At 45.4% G+C, this 13,692-nt stretch overlaps 1 protein-coding gene across 2 annotated transcripts in view; it reads left to right on the forward strand.

Moving 5' to 3' along the window:
* Positions 1 to 10,635: 10,635 nt before the first annotated feature.
* Positions 10,636 to 13,692, forward strand: part of ADGRG2 (adhesion G protein-coupled receptor G2) — a 229,208-nt gene continuing 226,151 nt past the window's right edge. For both annotated transcript variants that reach the window (XM_075335436.1, XM_075335437.1), the window contains exon 1: positions 10,636 to 10,859. The gene's annotated coding sequence lies outside the window, so the exon portion shown is untranslated. The remainder of the gene's footprint in view (positions 10,860 to 13,692) is intronic.

A 13,692-nucleotide genomic window follows, 5' to 3' on the forward strand; every position in this document is an offset into this window, starting at 1 on the left:
GAAAATCCTAAGCGTGAACCCTGAGAGCAAGCTCAACCAGTTAGCCATACTGGTGAGAAGGACCCGATAGTTCTAAGCTACAGGGACCATTTAGAGAAAAGTGTCACGGAGGCCACAGGCTAACAAGCAACACCATCGGGCATGGGATCCAGACATGCTCCCTCCCTGCTGTAGCGGTGCTAAAAACTTTGGTTTACCACGTTTGTCAGTGTCAGCATTATTGGACTGAGTGAGTACTAAAACGATCGCTGACCGTCCCAACGGCACCTCCCTGCCACCAACACCGAGTCCCGGGGCATTTCCCCCTACTAGTGGAGGGGTTAAACATCTGGCTGACCATACCATCACCACCAGGTGGTACTACACCTTACCACGCACCATGGGTGGCGTCACGAACTGTCCATAAAATCCCCTGTAAATAATTCCCCCTTTATTCCGAGTGGCCACGTGACCCCAACCCCCAAGTCCGGAGACCCCCTCGAGCCACTCCGGATCCGAGCAGCAGCAGCAGGCTGCTGATGCGGGGGACGGTACATAAGCCCTAGCAGGAAATGTCATCATATTCGGAGTAAGGCTTAAATATAAGCCCTACCCCAAAAATAAGCCCTAAAAAAGTTAAAGAATACTGCAGGACACTTCATTACAGAAAGCAGACACCCCCAAAAGAGAGAAGAAAGAAGACAGAAGATACCGCAATTATACCCACCAGACGCCGAAATGGAGGATCTGCAGCGGATCACACACCCACACACATCAGATCGCACACCTACAGACATCAGATCACACACCCACACATATCAGATTGCGCACACACATCATATTGCACACCCACACACACCAGATCACACACCCAAACACATCAGATCGCGCACACACCTCAGATCACACACCCATCAGATTGCGCACATACATCATATTGCACACCCACACACATCAGATTACACACTCACACACATAAGATCACACACCCACACAGATAAGATTGCACACACACACATCAGATCGCGCAACCCACACACATCAGATCATATACTCACACACATCAGATTGCATACCCACACACATCAGATCGCACACACAAACATCAGATCGCACACATCAGATCACACACAATCACAGATCAGATTGCACACACACTCACCACATCCAGCGTTACCAATTGCTTCTGGCTGGCAGAGAATCCTGGGTTGCAGTGCAGTTGAACGCATAGAGGACCTGCAGTGGAACACATGGATGCATTCCACCGCTGAGTCCTCCATGCATTCCACCAAAGGTCCTCACACTATACTGCACTGTGTCCCATCTTTCCCTGGTGGCTGGAAGCAAACCATATCACAGGATGTGGTGAGTGTGTGCGACTTGATGTGTGATTGTGTGTGCGACCTGATGTGTGTGTGTATGAATATGAGTGTGTGTGATCTGATGTATGACTGTGTCGGCCAGAAAGAGGGGAGTACTGTGTAGAGAAGGGGTCTGAAACTCGGCTGGGTGTATGGGCCGCACAGAGGGAAAAAAAATATTTTGGGGGGTCGCATTCTTTGCAGGACAAGTGACATTTTCATTGGTACCATTTTTTTTTACATAAATTTGGATCACTGGTTTTGAACATTTTTCACTTGTTTATTATAGCAAACTTGCACGTTCTTTGTTTAAATATCTATATATATAATTGCCTTATTCTGTCTGTCTGTCTGTCTTGCTCCAAAATGACGTCATTACAGTGACAACCGTCGCATTGGCCGCTCGGCTCGGCCCGGCCACGCCCCCCCGCACACTGTGCCCACTCGGCCACGCCCCCCGCACATTGTGCTCGCTCGGCCACGCCCCCCGCACATTGTGCCCGCTCGGCCATGCCCCCCCCCGCACACTGTGCCCGCTTGGCCACCCCCCCGCACACTTTGCCTGCTCGGCCATGCCCCACGCACACATTGGGCACCTATACACCTCCCCGCAGGACTACTCCACCGATTAGACACCTTCACCCCGGGACAACTCCACCTATTAAACACCTCCCCCCAAGACTACTCCTTCTATTATACTCCTTTCCCCCCAGGACTACTCCACCGATTAGACACCTTCCCCCCGGGACAACTCCACCTATTAGACACCTCCCCCAAAGACTACTCCTTCTATTATACTCCTTTCCCCCCAGGACTACTCCTCCTATTATCCTCCTCTCCCCCCAGGAATACTCCTCCTATTATCCTCCTCTCTCCCCAGGACTACTCCTCCTATTATCCTCCTCTTCCCCCAAGACTACTCAACCGATTAGACACCTTCCCCCTGGGACAACTCCACCTATTATCCTCCTCTCTCCCCAGGACTACTCCTCCTATTATCCTCCTCTCCCCCCAGGACTACTCCTCCTATTATACTCCTCTCTCCCCAGGACTACTCCTCCAACACACACACTGCACAAAACATACCTCCCCCCAAAACACACACACGCACCCAACACCCACACAAACCGCGCAACACACAGCACCACACACACACAACGCTGCAGACACACAGCGCTCCGCAAACAACACAACACACACAACGCAACATACAAACAACACCGCGCTCACACCCCCCCACACCCAGACAACACCCAGAACATTTACAGCGCCCTACACAAACACTTGGCAACTACACACAACAACATTTTTATATATATATATATATATATATATATATATATAAAACAAAAATCATACATTAACTATACAATAAATTCTAGAATACCCGATGCGTTAGAATCGGGCAACCTTCTAGTATAAATATTATATATATAAATGTAGGAGAATTAGGATCCGGCAAAAGGATGCATGGACTACATGTTTCAGCACTATGTGCCTTCTTCACGGACCATGAAGAAGGCACAGTGCTGAAACATATAGTCCCTTGCTGGAGTGCTATTAATTGATTGGAGTTCCTCATACTTTTATATGACTCAATGGATTAATAAAGAAGAAGTTTTTAAAATCCTGGTGAAATTTCATCCTTTTGCTGGATCCTAATTCTCCTACATTTCTATTTGTTTGGGCACACTCCCTGCCTGGATCCCTGCAGAATATAAGGTGAACACCGACCACTGCATCAAGAGGAACTCCTTTATGGTGAGCTGGCTATATGTTTTCTACATTGTTTGAGATATATATATATATATATATATATATATATATATATATATATATATAAATAAACAAAAATAAACATTTTTGATGGTAAAAAAAAAATGTCATGGCTTATTTTGAATTTTTTTTTTTTTTTTTTTACATTTTATCCCTTTCTTGTAACTAATAGTATTACATTTAGCACCATATAGTGATTTTGGCCAACATCTTTTAGTAATATTCCCCATCTTGTTGTAATGTACCCATCCTTGTCCCCTTATAGTATTGTACCTCATCCTACTCCCTATCCTACAGTAATGTGTCCATCCTTGTCCCCATCTTGTAGTAACGTACCCATCCTTGTCCCCATCTTGTAGTAATGTTCCTCATCCTTGTCCCCATCCTGTAGTAATGTGCCTCATCTTTGTCCCCATCCTATAATAATGTTCCCGATCTTTGTCCCCATCTTGTAGTAATGTGCCTCATCCTTGTCGCCATCCTATAGTAATGTCCCCATCCTATATTAATGTCCCCAGCCTTGTCCCCATCCTATAGTAATGTGCCCACCCTGTAGTAATATTTCCATCCTTGTCTCCATCTTATAGTAATGTTCCCCATCCTTGTCTCCTTGTAGTAATGTCCATATCCTGTAGTACTGTGCCCATCCTGTAATAATGTCCCCATCCTATAGTAATGTCCCCAGCCTTGTCTCTATTCTATAGTAATGTGCTCACCTTGTCCCCATACTATAGTAATGTCCCCATCCTATAGTAATGTGCCCACCTTGTCCCTATCCTATTGTAATGTTCCCACCTTGTCCCCACCTATAGTAATGTCCCCAGCCTTGTCCCCATCCTATAGTAATGTGCCCACCTTGTCCTCCTTCTATAGTAATGTCCCCATCCTATAGTAATATCCCAGCCTTGTCCCCCTCCTATAGTAATGTCCCCATCCTATAGTAATGTCCCCAGCCTTGTCCCCATCCTATAGTAATGTCCCCAGCCTTGTCCCCATCCTATAGTAATGTTTCCACCTTTTCCCCATCCTATAGTAATGTCTCCAGCCTTGTCCCCATCCTATAGTAATGTTCCCACCTTGTCCCCATCCTATAGTAATGTCCCCAGTCTTGTCCCCATCCTATAGTAATGTGCCCACCTTGTCCCCATCCTATAGTAATGTCCCCAGCCTTATCCCCATCCCATAGTAGTGTGTCCACCTTGTCCCCATCCTATAGTAATGTGCCCATCATGTAGTAATGTGTCCCATCACTGTCCCTTTTTACTAATCTGCCCATGCAGGTCCTCTTCTTGTAGTAATGTGCCCTTTCCTGGTTCTCTGCTTGCAGTTATGTCCCATACTGGTCCCTTAATGTGCCGTTTTTCCCATACACACACAAAAACCCCCAAAAAAAACATTCTTCTCACCTGTGCCCCATTCCCTCGGCTGCCTCATCTCTGCTTCTTGCCTGTCTGCAGGCACGAGCCTCCGTTGACTATCGCGGTCGGTGCAGGGGCAGTAGCCACTGTCAGCGCTTTATGTCAGAAGATTGTTTTGCCGGCGCTGCGCGCGTAGAGTCAAGATCTCTGTGCATAACGTTTCCAATGCAGCTGTAGCCATCCGCCAATCAAAGGTAAGCAGCTGAGATCAGGCAGTTTGCATTGGAGGAATAGTTGTGCACAGAGCGCTGGACTCTGAGTGCGCAGTGCCGGCAAAACATTCATCTGACATAAAGCGCAGACAGTGGCTGCGGCCCCTGCACCGGCCGCAATAGTCAACACGGGCACGGGCCTGGGGGCCGCACGAAGCAGCCTGAGGGGCCGCATGCGGCCCGCGGGCAGCATGTTTGAGACCTCTGGTGGAGAGTATACCTGCTGTGAGCACCCACCGAAGATCGCAGGAGGAACTGGGAGCCAGGCAGATGTCTGGGGTCTGGTAAGTATTATTCTTGGAAAGGGGGGGGGGTCTGCTTTTTTCGGTGTGTGGGGGGGGTAATTTACCCCCAACCGTATTTCCCCAAGAATAAGACTTACCAGAAAATAAGACCTAGAGCTTTTTTTGGGGCAAAAAAATACAGTCTAAAGGAAAAAAAGGAAAGCACACGAAGAGGAAATTTCAGTATAGAAACTGGGTTGATTTATTAGCTACTAGAAATCTCAGCATCTTGAATGCACACAAGCCTCATATCCAGCCTATATAACTGGGAGAGACAGTCCCAACATAAAAAAATCTGAAACTTGGATTAGGCTTAAAACTGCATTATCAGAAAGTCTAAAAATAAATGAAAGATTGAAGAATACAGACTGAAACTTTCTGCATTGCAATTGCACAGCTAACATAAGTAAAAAAAATTCCATGTCAGCCTTTAAACTGATGTTGATTGCTTTAATCCTTTGGCAATATATTACAGAACAGGAGAAGGACTAGGGTATTCTATTAATAAATAAGCTGAGCAGCAGCACTCAATGTCAGGCAGCAGCTGCTAAAGCAAACAAGATTTTAGTGTGATAAAGAGATTAGATCCTATGATGATCCCAACGTATTGTTACCGCTCTATAAATCACTTATAAGAATACTCAGAAGTAAGTCAGTTCAAAGGCGGGCAACTGTATTATTACAAGGAATGGAAGGCCTCCAAATGATAAGAGGTTGAAAAAGTTAGGTTTGTTTAGCCTAGAATAAAGACGTCTACTAGGAGATCTCATTTATATGTACAAATGTGACGCCCTGGACTATCAGGTCGTCACAGGGTAGTGTGCAATCTGCCCTTCTACACGGTATCCAAATCCTCCTTGGTTAAGGATCCCTGTCCTTCGGTGTTGCTAAGATCAGAGCCAATCAAAACCCTAGGAACACTCTACACCACACCCACCACACCCACCATTGAGGGGCCACCCACTTGGGGGGTTGGTAGGGGAAGTGAGAAGTGAGAAGAGAGAGAGAAAGTGAAGGAGGAGGAGTGTGGAGTGGTGGCTCTCGAAGTGAGAGGTCACCGTGGTAGAGCAGGGCTCCTTGAGACTATTAGGTGGCAGACGTTGGTCTGAGCCTGGTAGGAGCTGGAACCCTGGTCGCAGGGGATTATGTCAAGGGGCACGGATCTGCCGAGGAGGGCAGCCGGCGGCCTTGAGCCATCTCCGGGCAGGGACCATGGCACGACGGGGTACGTGGACACTAGGCCGGGAAGTAGCTTCAAGCGTCTTGGTAATTTACCCGACGGGGGTGAAGTCTTCAAGATTCATCCCTCATCCGCTCCAAAATCGGGGTACTAGCGCAACGCAGGGATAGGACTTTCCCAAAACAGAGTCCAGAAAATCCCAAGCGTGAACCCTGAGAGCAAGTTCACTCCATTATCCATACGGGTGAGCGGGACCCGACTAATTCAACACTACACTGTCCAAATAGTGAAGAGAGAGTGCCACGGAAAAGGTCACAGGCTAACAAGCAACACTAAGGGGCACGGATCCACGCGTGCTCCCTCCCTGCTGCAGTGGTGCTCAGAATTCTGGTTTACAAGTTGTCGGTGTCAGTATTCTTGGACTGAGTGAGTACGCAGAAAACCCCTTTCCTCCCCAACGGCACGCCTTCACCAGCATCACCGGGCCCCCGGGGGAAACACCCTAACCACGGAGGGGTTAAACACCTTGCTGTCATACCACCGCCACCGGGCACCCCAACAGCAGCGGTAGTACTCCATCTTACCACGCACCATGGGTGGCGTCACGAACTTCTAACTCCCCTGTACATATCCCCCCTTTTAAATTCGAGTGTCCGCGCGATGCCTCCCCGGGTCTGGAGACCCCTCGAGCCACCGCGGTTCCGGATCCGAGCGGCTCGGCCACTGACACGAGGGCGGTACATTAATACATATGTGGTTAATACAAAGGACTGGCACATGATTTGTTCCTTCCTAAAACAATACTAACGACCAGGGGGCACTCACTGCGGGTGGAAGAAAGACGATTCCGTCAGTTAAAGAGGAAAGGGTTCTTTACAGTTAGAGCAAACAGACTTTAGAATGGCGGACTTTTAAAAAAGGGCTGGATGATTTGCTCAGTACAAACAACATTGCTGATTATAGATGGTTTAGTGACAGTAATGTATAATTGATAAAGGAAGGTTTAACTAGGTGGACTTTGGCCTTTTTTCAACCTAGGTAACTAGTTGAGATTTTATAAATGGAATATTATTATGATTCAGCCTCTACATTGTCAGCTGAAATACGATAATGCCAGATAATGTCTCCTCCAGAGCTCCGTTATAAAAGTGAAACTGGATGGGAATGAAAGAATACCGTATTTTTATGAACATAGGAGAAGTCTATTTTTATTCATTTCCACCAAATCTTTTACAGAAAGTTACAGAGGTTTTACCAAATACGTGTATTCATTTTCTAACAAGAAGTGATATAATTTTCCACTATTCTTTCTTCATGGATTGCAAATCTATTACAAGATCTCCGCTTGCTGCCATTCAGTAGTTTGATAGCTATCTTCATAATTAAATTCCAGTGGATAAAAACCTTGCCATGTTAATTTTAATGCTTGCATAGGTGCAGGGCTGATTAAATAACTTGAATTTACCAAAACTATTGTAAAAGGGTTTTGTAATGCTCCACTAAGGAGCCAAACGACAGACGGGGAGTCAGAAGGAAAGGGGTATACTGCCACTAGAGACAGATAGGAAGGATAACCCCTGACCCTTACCCTAAGCAACCCTGAGCTCCCTGACTTCTCTAGATGGGTTATTTCACCCCTGAGCGATCATGTTACTACCCCTGTCTTACCCTAAGCAGCAGGGCCCTGACTAGTGCGCTGGGCAGCAGAAACACTAGTCCTGCTCCATTATAAAGGCACAAAAGGGAACTAGACCGACAGGAGTAGAACAAACTTCCAGGCAGCTATCTACAGAGACAAGTCAAAATCGACCTTTCTTTCCATGGCTCACACCTCCACACCGATACCAAGGTATAGCAGGCCATCACTGGCAAGAGGTGAGTATTTATACCACAGGGAAGTGGTTAGAACAGAACAGCTGAGATAGGCCAGGATGGAAAGCCTTAGGAGACAAAAGAACAAGTTTAGCCCTTGCAGCACAACAGCGGAGGCCAGTCTCCTAGGTAATTATTGAAGCGTTTATACTATAAACTTTATAGGCATTTTGCTATAGAGCTTGTAATCACTGCTCTGAAGCAGGACAGACAACAGGATCCAGTTATTCAGTGCCCCTGTGATGCTGCAGAGGAAAAGGTGCCTTTGCTTGCTGTATCGGAGAGTGCACAGTCCGGGCAGGTGGCTCAGCCATGCCAGCGCTCCAAACAGAGTCCTGTGAAGCAAGACACTCTTGAAGAACAACAATAAACAAATCCCTTTAATATCAATATTTAATATCTTGTTTTTCCCAATTTTTGGAGTTGCGTGTGAGGTTTATGTGACTTTTTTCTCTAAAAAGGTGAAAGAAGGTCAAGTACAAATTAAACAGCATATTATTTATTTTGCACAAAATTCCTGAACCCAGCTTTGTGCCATTTTGAAGAATATGACACTAAAAACAGTAATGAACACCACAAAATAAAAAAAAGTGATTTTAAAATACTGCAAATAATAAAGCGAGCCCATAGTATAAAGAGGTTGTCCAGTGAAAAGAAGTTACAACTTATCAGCTATTCACTGTACGGGTGATAACGTCTTGATTGGTGTGGTTCCCATTGCTGGAACCCACAGAGATCGACACAATGGGAAACTTTAACCCCCATCATAATGGAGCGGCAGTACTGGTACATGATTGATTACTGCTAGTGATGAGCGAGCACTACCATGCTCGGGTGCTCAGTACTCGTAACAAGCAGTTAATTCTCTGATAGGAGTGAATCAAGTACGACGCTAATGGAAGTTAATGAAAAACTAGAGCATCTTTCCAGAAGATCTTCACTGAAAAATGCTCGACTTCCCCATTGACTTCTATTATACTTAGGTACTTGAGTCAAGTCCATCTAAACATTAAAGAGGTTGGCCACTATTTTATCACTGATGGCCTATCCCTAGGATAGATCATCAATGTCTGATCAGCCAAGGTTTGACATCCAGCCAATCGCTGTCCCCAGTCCCAGGGCGGCAGCTCAGTTCCGGAACTGCTCTGTCTTCTGATAGCAGCCTTGGACGAGTACTGCACATCCACCTCTCATTCAAATCAATAGGAGGCGGATGTGCAGAAGACGCTATTAGAAGACGGAGCAGCTCTGGAACTGAGCATTTCCGGCCGCTTACTATCGCCTGTCGAGTGTCGGACCCCGGCCAATCAGACATTGATGATCTATCCTAAGGGGCACTTTGCACACTACGACATCGCAGGTGCGATGTCGGTGGGGTCAAATTAAAAGTGGCGCACATCCGGCGTCGCAGGCGATATCATAGTGTGTAAAGCATTTTTGATACGATTAACGAGCGCAAAAGCGTCGTAATCGTATCATCGGTGTAGCGTGAATTGGAAATGACCAATGTTACGATGTTGTTCCTCGTTCCTGCGGCAGCATACATCGCTGTGTGTGAAGCCGCAGGAGCGAGGAACATCTCGTACCTGCGTCACGGCCGCCAATGCGGAAGGAAGGAGGTGGGAGCTCATCTCCGCCCCTCCGCCTCTATTGGCCGCCTGCCGTGTGACGTCGCTATGACGCTGCACGGCCCGCCCCCTTAATAAGGAGGCGGGTCACCGGCCAGAGCGACGTCGCAGGGCAGATGAGTGCACGTGAAGCTGCTGTGGCGATAATGTTCGCTACGGAAGCTATCACAAGATATCGCAGCTGCGACGGGGGCGGGGACTATCGCGCACGGCATCGCAGCATTGGCTTGCGATGTCGTAGTGTGTAAAGGGCCCCTAAGGATAGGCCATCAATGTTAAAGTAGTGGCCAACCTCTTTAACTGCTCGTTACGAGTACCGAGCACCCGAGCATGGTGGTGCTCGCTCATCACTAGTTACTGCACCATTCATTCCTTATGAGGCTATCGAGAATTGCGCTCATTTTTTCCGCCAGTCCCATAGGGAATGAATAGAGCGGAAGTCCGGCATCCAACATGTCACTACGTTTTGTAAGGCGGGCACAAATGTCCTGTTCTGCTGATCAGTCCCCAGGGTCAGACCCCAACCGATCTTATCCCGTGGACCACCTAAGCCGTGGATAGGTGATAACTTGTTTTCATCGGACAACCCCTGTAACTTTATGCGTACAGTACAATTATGCTGCAAAAAAAGGGAAATGATTACTGGAGAAACCCTTTAAGCAATGTCTCTGGTGCTTCCAAATGCCTGTGTATTTTTCCTGCACACTGACTGCCAGCATACACTGCCAGTCATTACACCAGTCAGTGCCAGGGACTATTAGTGGTCAGGGCAGTGAGCATAGGGTGCAGGGCGCCCCCTGCTGTACCAGCACCGTGGTGTCATCCTGTGGCAGCTGTGATAATGACAGAAGTGGCCGAGGCGGCAGTAATGGACACACCCTGCCCCTCCTCTCATGGCTGGAGTGTGGAGCTGTGTGCAGGCACGCAGTCTGGAGACACTCCACTCACCACAGAGTCACGCAGGGACAGTCTTATCTGGAGACTTTCTCCAAAGTTGGCAGAAGAAGCTACTCACAATCAGGACCAGTGTGTACAGCTGCCACCCAGTGATGTCGCCTCACGGCTGCCCCGACACTCACACGCGTGCACTCTGCCAAGGAGAGTAGTCACTCACCACAGACTGCCTGACGGGGGATGGTCCAGCACCAGGTGAGTGGCGGCAGATACCGTCTGCCCTGTGTGACTGCAGGTGGGACGCTGCAGAACCTCTTATCACACTGGATATATGTATATATTATATGTATACAGTCACACACTGTGCTGGGACCGCACATTACACGTCTTCAGTGGGGCTGAGCTCATATGGAGACAGGGGAAAGTGTGACACATCCAGGCTCGGCCGCCCGCCTGCAGTGCCAGGGGTTTTCAGAAGGGAGCAGGTGGGGAGGAAAATGGGGGAAAGGGTTTATGTGTGGCACAGTCAGCATGGAGAAGCTGTGAATAATGGATCAATGCTTTCTAATGTCTATAATGTGTTCCTCTAGTTATGATATTGGGATAATATATTAGTATATTGTGATAATATGACACGATATTGTAGTAACATGTCAGATATTGTAATAAAATGTCATTGTATTGTGATATGTCATGATATTGTGATAACAGTTCAGCATATCGTGATAAAATTTGATTGTATTGTGATAATGTCATGATATTGTAATAATATATTAGTATATAGTGATAAAATGGCATTATATTGTGATAATATGTCATGATATTGTGAAAACAGGTCACTATATCGTGATTAATGTCATTCTATTGTGATATGTCATTATGTTGTGATAACAGGTCAGTATATCGTGATAAATGTCATTGCATTGTGATAATGTGTCATGATATTGTGATAACAGGTCCGCATATCATGATAAAATATGACAGTATTGTGATAATGTCATGATATTAGAATATGTTAGTAAATTATGATAAAATGGCATTATATTGTGATATATCATGATATTGGAATAATATATTAGTATATAGTGATAAAATGGCATTATATTGTGATATATCATGATATTGGAATAATATATTAGTATATAGTGATAAAATGGCATTATATTGTGATAATATGTCACTATATCGTGATTAATGTCATTCTATTTTGATATGTCATGATGTTGTGATAACAGGTCACTATATCGTGATAAATGTCATTGCATTGTGATAATGTGTCATGATATTGTGATAAAAGGTCGGCATATCATGATAAAATATGACTGTGATAATATCATGATATTGGAATAATATGTTAGTAAATTGTGATAAAGTGGCATTTTATTGTGATATGTCATGATATTGGAAAAATATATTAGTATATCGTGATAAATTTCATTGTATTGTGATAATGTGTCATGATATTGTGATAACAGGTCAGTATATCATGATAAAATGCCATTGAATTGTGTTAATATGTCACAACACAGGGATTAAGCATAAGGACATTATATAGAGAATTTATAACCTAGGACATCTGTGACATATAGACATGAAAAACATGGCTCAAACTACAAAACTGACGAGTGATGTGTATGAGGAGTGGGAATTCCCTAAACCTCGGGCGCGGGAATCAGAGCCTGGCAGAGCAATAGTAGTCAGGTAAGTCTTTCCCTGAAATGCTGCAGAGTTTCAGAGAAAACAGTTTGTAAAGTTGATGGACAGGTCTCTGCCATGTGCACTTGTAGAATAATCACCAGAAACAATATATTCAAGAAATGAATTTACAAAGGAGAGGTCCCCAACGAGGAGAGGATCAACTTTAACTGTTGTTTAAAAGCGTATCTCTCCCTGTTACCGGGTGGCAGCAATGGTAGTGATTACTGATGCCTTGTCTGTCCCGATGTATCTTCCGTTTCTCAGATTGTGCACAACACAAGAGCAGGTACATAGAATGTAACATCAGTCCAGAGGTAGCGTAAAAGATACTCTTCATACAGTGTCTTAAAAACTTATGCTTTATGGGGATTTGCTCCCTTTCATCAGAAAAAAAATAATCTGTGCATTGCTTTTGATCTGATGAAGTGGAGCAGATCCTCAAAACTTGTATCCATATAGGACGCTATGAATAAAATAGCGCCTTTTACCCTACTTCTGGACTGATGCTACATCCTGTTGGAGTTACAGCTCCAATGTAGTGTCCTTCTTCTACTACTACAGTATATACAGTACATACCATATGGGTATACAGGCAGAGACCTTCCAATCACCTATAGTGGTGCGGTGAAAACGGTATACGTAGCTGCAATCACGCATTCAGACATCTGTGTTGCACCTACTTGTATCAGTGTTTTTCACGGATCCAACACATCCCCCTAATATTGTAAGGAAAGCTTGTTTCAAACAGCTCTGAAACGCTTTTTGAGGTGGATTTTGGCATGCAATCTGTACCATCAAATGCGTTGAAAACCTCATTGTTAACATGCCCTTATAGATGTTTCTACACAGAATAAAGAATAATATAGGCTGTGGGGTTTGTTATCTGCATTAGGGCTCGTCCAGATGAGCGTTTTATACCGGCGTGTGCTGTTGATTTCAAATTTCAATGAAGCTGATCAGTTTATTGTGTGAAACATGTGGATGCTAACTGCAGTCTAGGCACATTGGGGAGCATTTGGATTTAGGAGCGCAGATTAGGCTCAATTTCTTTTCGTGGGAGCCATGTCACTTTTCCAGTGCCTTGGACATCCCCTATACCAGTAACTTGGACACCCCCTATATTTCTGTTAACAAGTGACGAACCTTAGTGGGAACTTGTTTTTGTGAATTAAGTTGAAGCTTTTATTGGTGGCATTTTGTAGTAGAGAACATTTTGTATCAGTTGACATGTATCCGGTGCTCTATGCTGAACACTTACATCAGGGTTTCCATCTAAATATCTGAAACACATGATTCAGAGGAAACCCCCAAAGGATCCATTCACTAATGAGGCAGTCTGAGATGCTCCAGACTCTATTTGATCTCTGTTTATTGGTGTCCGGCTTTTCAG

This window comes from Anomaloglossus baeobatrachus, chromosome 2 (assembly GCF_048569485.1).
Source record: "Anomaloglossus baeobatrachus isolate aAnoBae1 chromosome 2, aAnoBae1.hap1, whole genome shotgun sequence".
Classification (NCBI taxonomy): Eukaryota; Metazoa; Chordata; class Amphibia; order Anura; family Aromobatidae; genus Anomaloglossus; species Anomaloglossus baeobatrachus.